An 11,943-nucleotide genomic window follows, 5' to 3' on the forward strand; every position below is an offset into this window, starting at 1 on the left:
GGAGTTTTTCCAATTTTCAAAAAATTCCAAAATTCATTTTCAAGTAAAAATTGAAAAGTTTATGGCCAAACACTGATTTCAAAAAAAAGTGAAATTTTTTCGAAAAAAATAAAAAAAATTCTTATGTCCAAAGGAGCTCTTAGAGCATGTTTTGGAATTTTTTAATTCTTATTTCCGAACGCCGACTCAAGGGCGGCTCAACATAGTTGGTGTCCTAAAGCAAAATTTGGAGGAGAAGCCTTAATTTTTTTAATATATTATTTAAAGTTTATTACAAAATTATTAATAATTTTTTTATAATCGAGTTATTCTAATAATTCTTTTTCAATTGATAATATTGCTGATCCAATCCATTTAGCTTCTCGTGAGATATTGTTGATCCTATACAAGATTTATCAATTTTAATTTGAAAAAACTTTTCTCCCCGAATGTAATTGTTAGAGTAATATTATTCTATAATAACTATATGCATTAAAATCAAGTCTTGTTATCTTATTAAGTACTAGATGAGATTGGCCCATGCAAGCTCGGGCCCAACACTTTATGTTAGTAAAAATAGTACGGGTTAGCCAGTTTTTGGACTGGTCATTCAAAAATAGCCAGAGTTTGCAAAGTTATTGAAAAATAGCCACTATTTTGCTGCAACACGGAAAGTTCTAGCATAATATACTGGAGATCGGTGCACCTGTGCATGAACTTCCAGCATATTACGCTGGAACTCCAACATACAAACAGTTCCAGCATAATATACTGGAGATTGGAGCACCTGTGTATGAACTTCCATCATATTATGCTGGACCACTTTATTATACTGGAACTCCATGCTGGAACTCCAATATATTATGCTGAAATTCCAGTATATTATGCTGGAGTATTTTCCGAATTTTGAACAGTATTTTCGTTCAGATTTATCTTTACATGAAAGTGGCTAAATTTTAAGTACTTTTGAAACTGTGGCTATTTTTAAAAAATCTGACTATTTTTGAATTTCTCCCTTTATGTTATAGCGTAGTGTATATGGACAAATATTGTTTATCAACATACAAAGTAAAGTAGAATATTCAGCGGAAGAACATATCATTTGCAGCATAGTAGTAACAAACTAAAACATGTATTTGTCATTCCAGTATCCAGGTTATCCCTAATGCTTTCACAAGTCTCTCTTTGAAATGAAGACAAGGCACGACATCAGCTCAAAGTGATTCCTGTTTCGCTTTGATGTGTCAGCAAATTGGCTCTCCAACATTAAAGTTACTATAAAATGTGCAAGTTTAGCTTGACTTAAGCTAAGCCAGGGGTATTTTTTTAAGCTAGTCAGAAATAGGTATGTTAGAGTAGGAATGAAGGTGATATTTAGGATTACATTTTCCATCATGCGATACAAGCTGAATTAAAAATGGAAAGTACAGACTACAGAGTATTCCAATGCGGAAGAACTGTTCCTGAATAAATTCCATAAAGATGATAATCGAGAAAGCTTTAAAGAAAAGAGGAGAAGACTTTTATTGATCAATCACAAACTGAATGTCTTTACAATCAACTAATTATTATTTATACAAAGGGAAGAAGAGGAAAAAAAGTTGTTAAAACTAACTTCTGGAAATCAGTTGCCAATCATGTGCCTACTAAGACTTCAACTTAATGTAGACCCAATCCCCGACCTTGCAACTCTTATTAGTTATTCCCTTGTCACCCTGAATTATAGCTTTTTCTTAAACTATAGATGTTCTTAAGATAAACAACTTTCAAAGTTTAGAATTAAAAAGAAAAAATAAATAGAAAACTCTCGCTTATCCTGCCAAGCTTTTTCTAAAATTATGATTCTTGTCCTTTTGGGATCGCACCATAATTACAGGACATAATGAAGTATTTGTTGATTTCCAAAGTCCCACATCGGTTGTGGGCAAAATGTTTATGAAAATTTCACCTATAAAAGGAGGCCTAATGTTTAGGATTGAAACACACCTCTCATTTGCTTTCTTATCTTCTTAAGGCATTTGTATCTTCTCTCTTTTAATATTATTTCACCTGTATTTTTGGAGTAAAATAAAATATTGGTTGTGTCCGAGGAAGTAGGCAAAATTGGCCAAACCTCGTAAATTCGAGTGTTCTTTTTATTATTGCTTTATTGTCTTATTTATTATTTGGTGGCTGCCATAATTTTTGGTATAATAGTTGTGACTCATTCACACTATATACATTTGGCTTCCGCAATAATTGGTATCAGAGCCAAGGTACTATCTAAGTATGCTCTGTGGTTGCAACATAGTCTGATCTTCCACATCAGAAAAGATTTATCTTGATAACTGTGTCAAGGTTCTGTCTTAGTATGCTCTGTGGTTGCAGCTTAGTCTGATCTTCAACACCAGAAAGGAAATAATCTTTATTTGTGTCGTCAGCTATTAAATAATATTCATGTTAAAATGGGAGACAATAAACAAGAAGAATCTACATCAAGTGTCAATAATACGTCATCGTTGGCATCTTCGCTTATGACAAGAATTGTGTCAAATGTAAAATTTGCAATAGAAATTTTTGACGGATCAGGACATTTTGGGATGCGGCAAGGAGAGGTTCTAGATGTCCTTTTTCAACAAGGGCTAGATCTGGCCATTGAAGAAACGAAACCATATGTTATTGGAGAAGAAGATTGGAGAATTATCAACCGTGTTGCTTGCGGTACCATTCTATCCTACCTTGCTAGAGAGCAGAAATATCCATACACAAAGGAAACTTCTGCAAGTAAATTATGGAAAGCACTGGAGGATAAATTTTTGAAGAAAAACAGTCAAAATAAATTGTACATGAAGAAGAGACTATTTCGCTTCACCTATGTTCCTGGTACCACAATGAATGAACATATCACCAGTTTTAATAAGTTGGTCACAGACTTGCAAAATATGGATGCAACTTTTGATGATGGTGACTTGGCCTTGATGTTATTGGGGTCACTTCCTGATGAGTACGAGCACCTTGAAACTCCTCTACTCCATGAGAATGACGAAATTTCTCTTAGAGAAGTTTGTTCGGCTTTGTACAGCTATGAACAAAGAAAGGGAGAAAAACAAAAGGGCGGAGAAGGAGAAGCACTGGTTGTGAGGGGTCGTCCTCAAAATCAAATGCAGACAAAGAAGGGAAGATCCAAGTCAAGATCTAAACCCAGCAAAGATGAATGTGCCTTTTGTCGAGAAAAGGGGCACTGGAAGAAAGACTGTCCGAAGTTGAAGAATAAGGCCAAACATAACAATGGAAAGGCCATTATGGATTCAAATGTAGCTAATTGTGATGATTCAGACTTCTCATTAGTTACAACAGAGTCATCAACATCATCAGACATATGGTTGATGGACTCGGCTTGTAGCTATCATATGTGTCCCAACAAGGACTGGTTCGTGGAATTTCAAGAAGGAGAATATGAGTCATCCACACAGCGGATAACAACCCTCTTACCTCATATGGCATTGGTTCAATACGATTAAGGAACCATGATGGAATGATCAGAACATTAACAGATGTTCGATATGTACCGAATTTGAAGAAGAATCTCATCTCTGTGGGAGCCCTAGAATCAAAAGGGTTCAAAATCATTGCAGAAAATGGAGTGATGAGAGTACGCTCTGGTGCACTAGTAGTAATGAAGGCTAATCGGAAGAACAATAACATGTACCGCTATCGTGGTAGTACAGTTATTGGGACAGTGACAGTGACGTCCAGTGACGACAAAGAGGCAGAAGCAACCAGGCTATGGCACATGCGCTTGGGACATGCTGGAGGAAAATCCTTGAAAACTCTATCAGATCAAGGATTGTTAAAAGGAGTAAAGATTTTCAACTTGGAGTTTTGTGAGCATTGTGTCAAAGGAAAACAGACAAGGGTTAAATTTGGTACAACGATCCATAATACTAAAGGTATTTTGGATTATGTACACTCTGATGTTTGGGGTCCTTCCAAAACACCTTCATTGGGTGGGAAGCACTATTTTGTAACCTTTGTTGATGATTTTTCCCGAAGAGTGTGGGTGTATACAATGAAGAGCAAAGATGAAGTGCTGAGAATTTTTCTCAAATGGAAGACGATGGTGGAGAATCAAACAGGAAGGAGGATCAAGTGTATTCGCACAGATAATGGAGGTGAATACAAAAATTATCATTTCAATAAGGTTTGTGAAAATGATGGCATCGTCCGACACTGCACTGTCAGACATACGCCACAACAGAATGGAGTGGCAGAACGTATGAACCAGACCTTACTGGAGAAGGTACGGTGTATGTTGTCCAATGCTGGCTTGGGCAAAGAATTTTGGGCTGAGGCAATTACATATGCATGCCACCTCATTAATCGTCTACCATCTGCTGCTATTGATGGCAAGACACCATTTGAAAAATGGTATAGAAAACTTGCTGTAGATTATGACTCTTTGCACGTGTTTGGCTCGACCGCATATTATCATGTGACAGAGTCAAAATTAGATCCAAGAGCAAAGAAGGCTATTTTTATGGGGATTACTTCTGGAGTCAAAGGATATCGCTTATGGTGTCTTATGACAAAGAAAGTAATATTCAGTAGGGATGTTACCTTTGATGAATCTGCTATGGTAAATAAGGTAACAAAAGATACCAAACAAAATGAGGGCGCTTCTAAGCAGGTGGAGTTTGAGGGAAAATTTATTTTTCCTACACAAGAAGCAGAGAAGGAAACAAATGAAGATTATCCTCTAGAAGAAGAGCCAGTAGAGAGGGAGATTCCAACTTAGGAACCTCAACAACAACTTGAATCAATAGCAACCAGCAGGGCAAAAAGGACAATAACAAAACCTGTTCGTTTCATAGAGACAGTTGCTTGTGTCACCTCAATTGTAGCTGATGATATTCCTACCACTTATAAAGATGCAGTCCAAAGTTCAGAAGAAGATAAGTGGAGGATTGCCATGAATGATGAAATACAGTCCCTTCATCAGAATCATACATGGAGATTGGCCAATCTCCCGAAGGGAAAGAAAACAATTGGGTGCAAATGGGTATATGCAAAGAAAGAAGGATTTCCTAACCAAGAAGATGTTCGCTACAAAGCAAGATTGGTGGCCAAAGGATATGCTCAAAAGGAGGGAATTGATTACAATGAAGTATTTTCTCCAGTTGTAAAATATTCCTCCATTAGAATTATGTTGGCTTTGGTAGCACAGTTGGATTTGGAACTAGTTCAGATGGATGTAAAAACTGCGTTTTTACATGGAAACTTGGAGGAGGAAATCTACATGACTCAGCCAGAAGGATTCAAAGTTGCTGGAAAGGAAAATATGGTGTGCAAACTTGAAAAATCATTGTACGTATTGAAACAATCTTCTAGACAATGGTACAAAAGATTTGACAAGTTTATGTTGCGGCAAGGGTACAAGAGAAGCAAGTACGATCATTGTGTGCATTTGCGCAAGCTTAAAGATGGTTCCTTTGTATATATTCTCCTATATGTTGATAGCTTCCAAGAATTTGGAAGAAATTGATAAGTTGAAGATTCAACTGAAGAAGGAGTTCGAGATGAAGGATCTGGGTGAGGCAAAGAAAATTCTTGGCATGGAGATAATAAGAGATAGACGTTCAAAGAAACTCTGTTTATCTCAGAAAGAATATTTGAAAAGAGTACTACAACGTTTTGGCATAGATGAAAATACTAAGCGAGTTATTACTCCACTTGCTCCCCATTTTAAGCTAAGTACTACTATGTCGCCGATAGATGAAGCTGAACGAGAGTATATGTCAGAGGTACCATACGCAAATGTTGTTGGTTGCTTGATGTATGCGATGGTCTACACGAGACCTGACATTTCACAAGCTGTTGGAGTTATTAGCAAATATATGCATAATCCAGGAAAGGAGCATTGGCAAGCTGTGAAGTGGATTCTACGGTATGTTCATAATACTGTAGATATTGGGTTGGTTTTTGAGCAGGAAGGCAATCAGTCTATAGTTGGATATTGTGACTCAGATTTTGCGGGTGATCTAGACAAACGAAGATCAACTACTGGTTATGTGTTTACTTTTGCAAAGGTACCAGTTAGTTGGAAGTCTACTTTGCAGTCAACAGTTGCTTTGTCTACAACAGAGGCAGAGTACATGGCTATTACAGAGGCTGTGAAGGAGGCAATTTGGCTTCAAGGGTTACTAAAGGAGCTTGGTGTTGAACAAAAAAGTATCACAATTTTTTGTGATAGTCAAAGTGCTATTCAATTAGCGAAGAACCAAGTTTATCATGCAAGGACGAAGCACATTGATGTTCGATATCATTTCGTACGAGAAATCATTGAAGAAGGTGGAGTCACGGTGAAGAAAATTCATACTACAGAGAATCCTGCTAATATGCTGACAAAAGTGGTAACTGCGGTCAAGTTTCAACATTGTTTGGATTTGATCAACATTGTTGAACACTGAAGATTGAAGATGAAGACACAACCAAAATTTGTTACTGAGAGAAAATTGAAGATGTGGAATTTTGCAAGGTGGAGATTTGTTGATTGCCAAAGTCCCAATCGGTTGTAGGCAAAATGTTTATGGAAATTTCACCTATAAAAGGAGGCCTAATGTTTAGGATTGAAACACACCTCTCATTTGCTTTCTTATCTTCTTAAAGCATTTGTATCTTCTCTCTTTTAGTATTATTTCACTTGTATTTTTGGAGTAAAATAAAATATTGGTTGTGTCCGAGGAAGTAGGCAAAATTGGCCGAACCTCGTAAATTCTAGTGTTCTTTTTATTGTTGCTTTATTGTCTTATTTATTATTTGGTGGCTGCCATAATTTTTGGTATAGTAGTTGTGACTCATTCACACTATATACATTTGGCTTCCGTAACAGTATTATGTTAATTCTTTTCAACTACCTTGCTTATACTCTCCAAAATGCCGTATCCTCCAAAAATACACTACATTTGGAGAATCTGACACTCACCAGATGACATTTTCGGACAACCTGAATAACATAAAGCACTAGTACTGAGGTTCCTTATTCAAATGAACTAATTGTAGCTGATGTAACACTTTCAGAGGCTTGGTTTTGCCCTCGTCTCACTATACCAATCTCTGATGATATAAAATCCACCTTCAAGGTCCCATAGTGGGGACTTGAGTGATTTTTTTGAAGGAAAAAACAAAGAATGTTTACCCTTAGATTCAGTTTTTAAATTCTGGTCTTTCTCCATTATAAGTGGTTGACTGATCGACATTTCAAATCATTTCTGAGATTTATTTAACCTTTTATGGTGTTACATATTAGCATAACGGTCATAAAACTGGCGACCTTACAATAACACTTAGTTGGTCAATATTTTTTGTTTGTCTTGATATCTTTTTTTCTTCAGCCATTAGTTCAAAGTAAAGAACTAAAAATCAAAGGATTGCTACTTAATATTCTATTTTCATAATGAAGAAGGGAAACTTCACAAAATAAGCAAGAGTACTTTTGAGGTCTAAAGGCACAGTTTACTAATGCAGCAGGTTTGATGAAGGAAATTTCTACGCAATATTTTGCTTGAAAACATAAGTCATTGATTTTCAAACTGTTGAGATAACATTGCTAATAACATTATTTTATGGAGAAGTATTGAAACGAAAAAGACATGAAAACTGAAATGCTCTTTACTTTTTCTTTATTAGTTTGTGAGAAAACTCCATGAAATTACTCTCAAAAACACTCCTTTTACTTTGCACCTTTTGAAGAGAAACTGAACAACAAATGCCTTTTGTATGCATTTCTTATGTGTTATAAGGGTCTTATATCCAGCTTAGAATGAACATTAATTTTGTTTTCTAGGTATTTAAGCAACAATCTAGAGCAATCTAATTTTATTTTGAATAAAATAGTTTGAGTAATAAGAAAAGTGGTCAGCACATTTTCCTATAGCAATAGACATGCTGATGCAAACTAAAATTACTTTATTGAAGAAAAAAAATGAAATATCTTTTTTTCTCATTATCCCCTGTTTTGGTACAAAGAAAGTGATGTGTCGTGAATAATAGAGTAAAGAATATTTTACTTTTTGAAGGAACAAAAACTAATTTCTATTTTCCTTTTTTTTAGGGTGTGGAGGGGGGATGTTCAGAATTCTTATTACATTGGTTACAAAAAGCAAAATCATATACTGAAACTTCGCCATAGCACGATTCCAGTAATTCAAATTGAGAATAGAGAGCAAAAGAAAGAGCTCTGCTTCTCTTGATGAGCAGAACATATGAAATGCGTATTCAAGTGTGAGAAGTATGCGTACTCATCTGAAGTAACATGAGCTGCTAAAAATGCAGCTAAAGCAACTATACGTTTTTATGTTCAAACCAAGTAATGAAAGCCTGAAAGGCCATCAACCGTCATGTAGAATAGCATAGGTGGTTCAGTTTTATACTTTTGAGCATATTATTACTAAAATATTAGAGCATTACCTTTTCCTTGATGAATGTTTCATTTATACTGCAACCGCAAATATTCCAGCTAATCCATCTGCCCCCAAATACAATTAAGTCCTATTATTAAGAACAATAATGTAATTATTAGATGTAAATTCCAAATAAGCATATCAAGAAAACGTTTCCAGCCATTCAATCTCAAAATTATTATAAAGTTTTCATATACTACTCGTGAACTCAAAAGAAAGAATCATATCTTATCAAGCAAATCGTTGTAAGCATATGATGAGATTTAAGTCCATACTTCTGAACTCTCCAAATATTTAGGTGGTACTTATATTCGCCCTCTTTTATCAGTAACATCTTTGTCATTATTTTACTATTGTTGAGTGCTAGTATAACATCAAGTTTCAAAGCAAATAAAGAAGCTTTTGAAAGATTGTGAAGTTTCTTCGTTACTATAGTAACTACACAAAATGAATTTAAATCATCATAATTTCAAGAAATGCATGTTCTTAAGGAAAGCTATATAGAAAACTAATAAGTTTGACAACCATTTGTTTGTAGAAAATCTGGATAGCACTCCACAGGTTGAACTCACTTGAGTACAGGGAGAAAATGAAGAGAGCTATTAGCACAAATTATGCTTCCTCAATCAGTCTCATATGTAAAGTATGGACATATTTAAATATACCAATAAGCAAGAGGCAATTGCAATTACTTGTACGCAAATCATATCAGGATTTAATCCAAAGAGTTCTTCACAAATAGTTTTTCTACACTGGTCAATGTCTCTTTTTATTTTTATTTTTGTGGTAAGTGCATCTAAATATCGTGCTTCTTATGCATGACAATCCTTAGAAAAGAATATCAATGAGATTTCAAGTGCCCCGTCTCCTTTCTATGATGCTAGTGGAAAGTACATATTTTGAAGAATAGACTTAATTTATTCAAATATCAAATTCTTCTAAGCAAAAAGAAGGTATATTCTTGAGTTCTCTTTTAAGCTTGTCTTCCACGAATAATCAGTGCAAATCACTATAGTTTCATCATCATGGAAGCTAACACTATTTTCATCCCTTAATACCTTGATTCTCATCTCACCCTGTTTGTGTGCAAAACTTAAGTTCAGAAAGCAATTTTACAAACACCTAGTAGGCAAACTGAAAGCAGAGCTGCCTATGGAAAAAAATTGAAATCTAACAAATAATTGGTGATTCCTTAGACTTATTAAACCCAGAAGTTTCACACGAAGAAGAAGAAGAAGAAGAAGAAGAAGAAGAAGAAGAAGAAGAAGAAGAAGAAGAAGAAGAAGAAAAGAAGTAATTACCTCCAAACGCAGCGATCAAATCTTAGAGGTAGAGCAAATTCAAGAGAGACCCAAATTGAGAAACAGAGAAAATTTTAAGAAAAAGAAATACAAACTCAGAGAATTCAAATTCGAACAAACAAAGAATCTTTAGGAATCAGAAGCATCAACTTTGATACTTGGTGAAGGGGTTACTCCACAGCAAGAGAAATGGGCGTGAACACTACAGGAACTACACGAAAATAATAATCTGAATCACAAAGATGAAAAGCAGACGATTTAGACTTTTATGCAATTTGGGGAAACTCTCTCTCCAAAGTACAACATGTGCAATGTAAAGTATAATTTATTGCTGCGTAAGATAAATTAAAAAATTAAGTTGAAATGATCAAAGTGCCCCTGGGTAAGCTGGCATGACGCTTCCAAGCGGCTTCTATATATGAAGAATATCAATTAGAGTCTTATCTTATATTTGTAATATATAAAAATTTTAAATATTTTTATACGGTTCGGATTATTCAAATCTCAACTATCAACATCAGTAACAAATTAAATTTTCTTTTACTTTTCTATATTAAAAATTGTATTTTTTAACCTCAAGATAATCAATTTTTTATATAAAAATTAATTTTAAAATTTCTATAATGAAAAATGGGGCCTCCAAAATTTGGGGGCCAAAAGCGACTTCTTTCCGGAATAATGTGCTTTGTAGCGACTTTAATTACCACACGAGAAACATCGCAGTAAAGCATGAGTATTAATGAAACCGAATATTAACCTAGAGTTGGAGACAAAAAAATATGGTTGTAGAGTAATTCTCACCGATGTTTGTAGAGTTGAGGCCTGACTTTACTTTCTTTTTTTTCTTCTTCTTTTTGTGTGGTTAAATTAAAACTAAATGCTTTAAAATGAAAATGGCAACTCAATTGCGCAACACCTTTGTTTATCTTTACTTTTTCGGTGATGTGAGATAAAGCAAGTAAATAAACAAAAAATAATGGGTGATCGACTGAGAGAAACCGAGAAGGAGAAATAATAGTAGTAGTGAATTCTCCTGTGTATATAGGACTAGTGAGGGTTAGCCCGAACTAAGCCCGGACCCAACGTCTATTTAGTATTGTTGTTAATATTATTTTTAGCGATAGATTTATGCCTTTGAGAGCTACTTACAACAGGTCCACCATCATTTTTTGTAGAATAGAGTTAAATGTGTGAGCAATATGTATTTATATGAATATTTTGGGTTCTTTGCCTATTCAACTAAAACAACAGATAGAAAACATAGAGTCGCAACATAAACGCACACACCTCCACATGAGAAACTCCACTGAATTAATCAGATTCTAGCAAAATTGGAGCTGTTAAGCTAGTAAATAAAGAAAATATAGACAAAATCACTAAATAACCTGTGATTTTATCTTAGAAGCAATATTAATTTTTTTGCCAGATTCAGAGCCAGAGTTAAAGGCAATTATGCAATATGGAAATTTAACATTAGGATGTCCGACTCTGAATCTCACAGCTTTTGTTGAATAAAGAGGAAAACCAAACTAGAGATATGTTATTACAAAATCATAATATTTCTGGTTAATGAGAAAAAAAACCAAGCCGAATGAACAAATCCATAACATCATCAAAAATAGAACTTGAGGTGAAACCTTGAAATGGTTGCACATGAATTATGAAATCAAGCACAAACTTTGATATTAATTCATATGTTAGTGTCTCAGGAAATGTAGGATCAATTTCTCCTCTACTTGTCCAGTATGAAGCCCTGCAACCAACTCAGTCACTTGGTTCTAATGTATTCAGAATGTTTTCTTCATGATAGTTGTCAGTGCTTGATGCAAGGATTGAATTTGTTAAGCAATCGTACAATTGGAAAGGGATTTTGCCATAAACGTATAAACTCTGTGATCCCAGTTCAGATATAATACTCTGTAGATTTTTCAGGCTGAGATACCACTCTGGGGTACAATTGTGCTTTTAACTTCCATCATATTTGCAACACCTGATATTTCAGGGAAAGCTATGATTTCGATGAGGGAAAGCAGAAGGCTACAAACTTCTATAAGATTGTAAATATAATCCTATCATGTTTGCAGTTTACAGAGTAGAACAATAAATACTGGTACACTAATCTCCCATTATGTATAGGATCAAGGGCAGAGCTGAAGCACAGTTGGTCTATTGTGTAAAGTCTAACTACCTTGCATTTCTAAAGGGATTTTTTTTGTACCTTAAAC

The 11,943-nt window shown here is 34.8% G+C and overlaps 1 long non-coding RNA gene across 1 annotated transcript; it reads right to left on the minus strand.

Annotated features, from left to right (window-relative positions):
- Nucleotides 1–938: 938 nt before the first annotated feature.
- Nucleotides 939–10,062, minus strand: LOC107814556 (uncharacterized). Its single transcript, XR_012694377.1, has 3 exons — nt 9,719–10,062; nt 8,425–8,505; nt 939–1,205 (listed from the first exon to the last, which is right to left on the minus strand). It is a non-coding gene; the product is annotated as an uncharacterized LOC107814556 (long non-coding RNA).
- Between the last annotated feature and the right edge of the window lie 1,881 nt (nt 10,063–11,943).

Source organism: Nicotiana tabacum, chromosome 8 (assembly GCF_000715075.1).
Source record: "Nicotiana tabacum cultivar K326 chromosome 8, ASM71507v2, whole genome shotgun sequence".
Lineage (NCBI taxonomy): Eukaryota > Viridiplantae > Streptophyta > Magnoliopsida > Solanales > Solanaceae > Nicotiana > Nicotiana tabacum.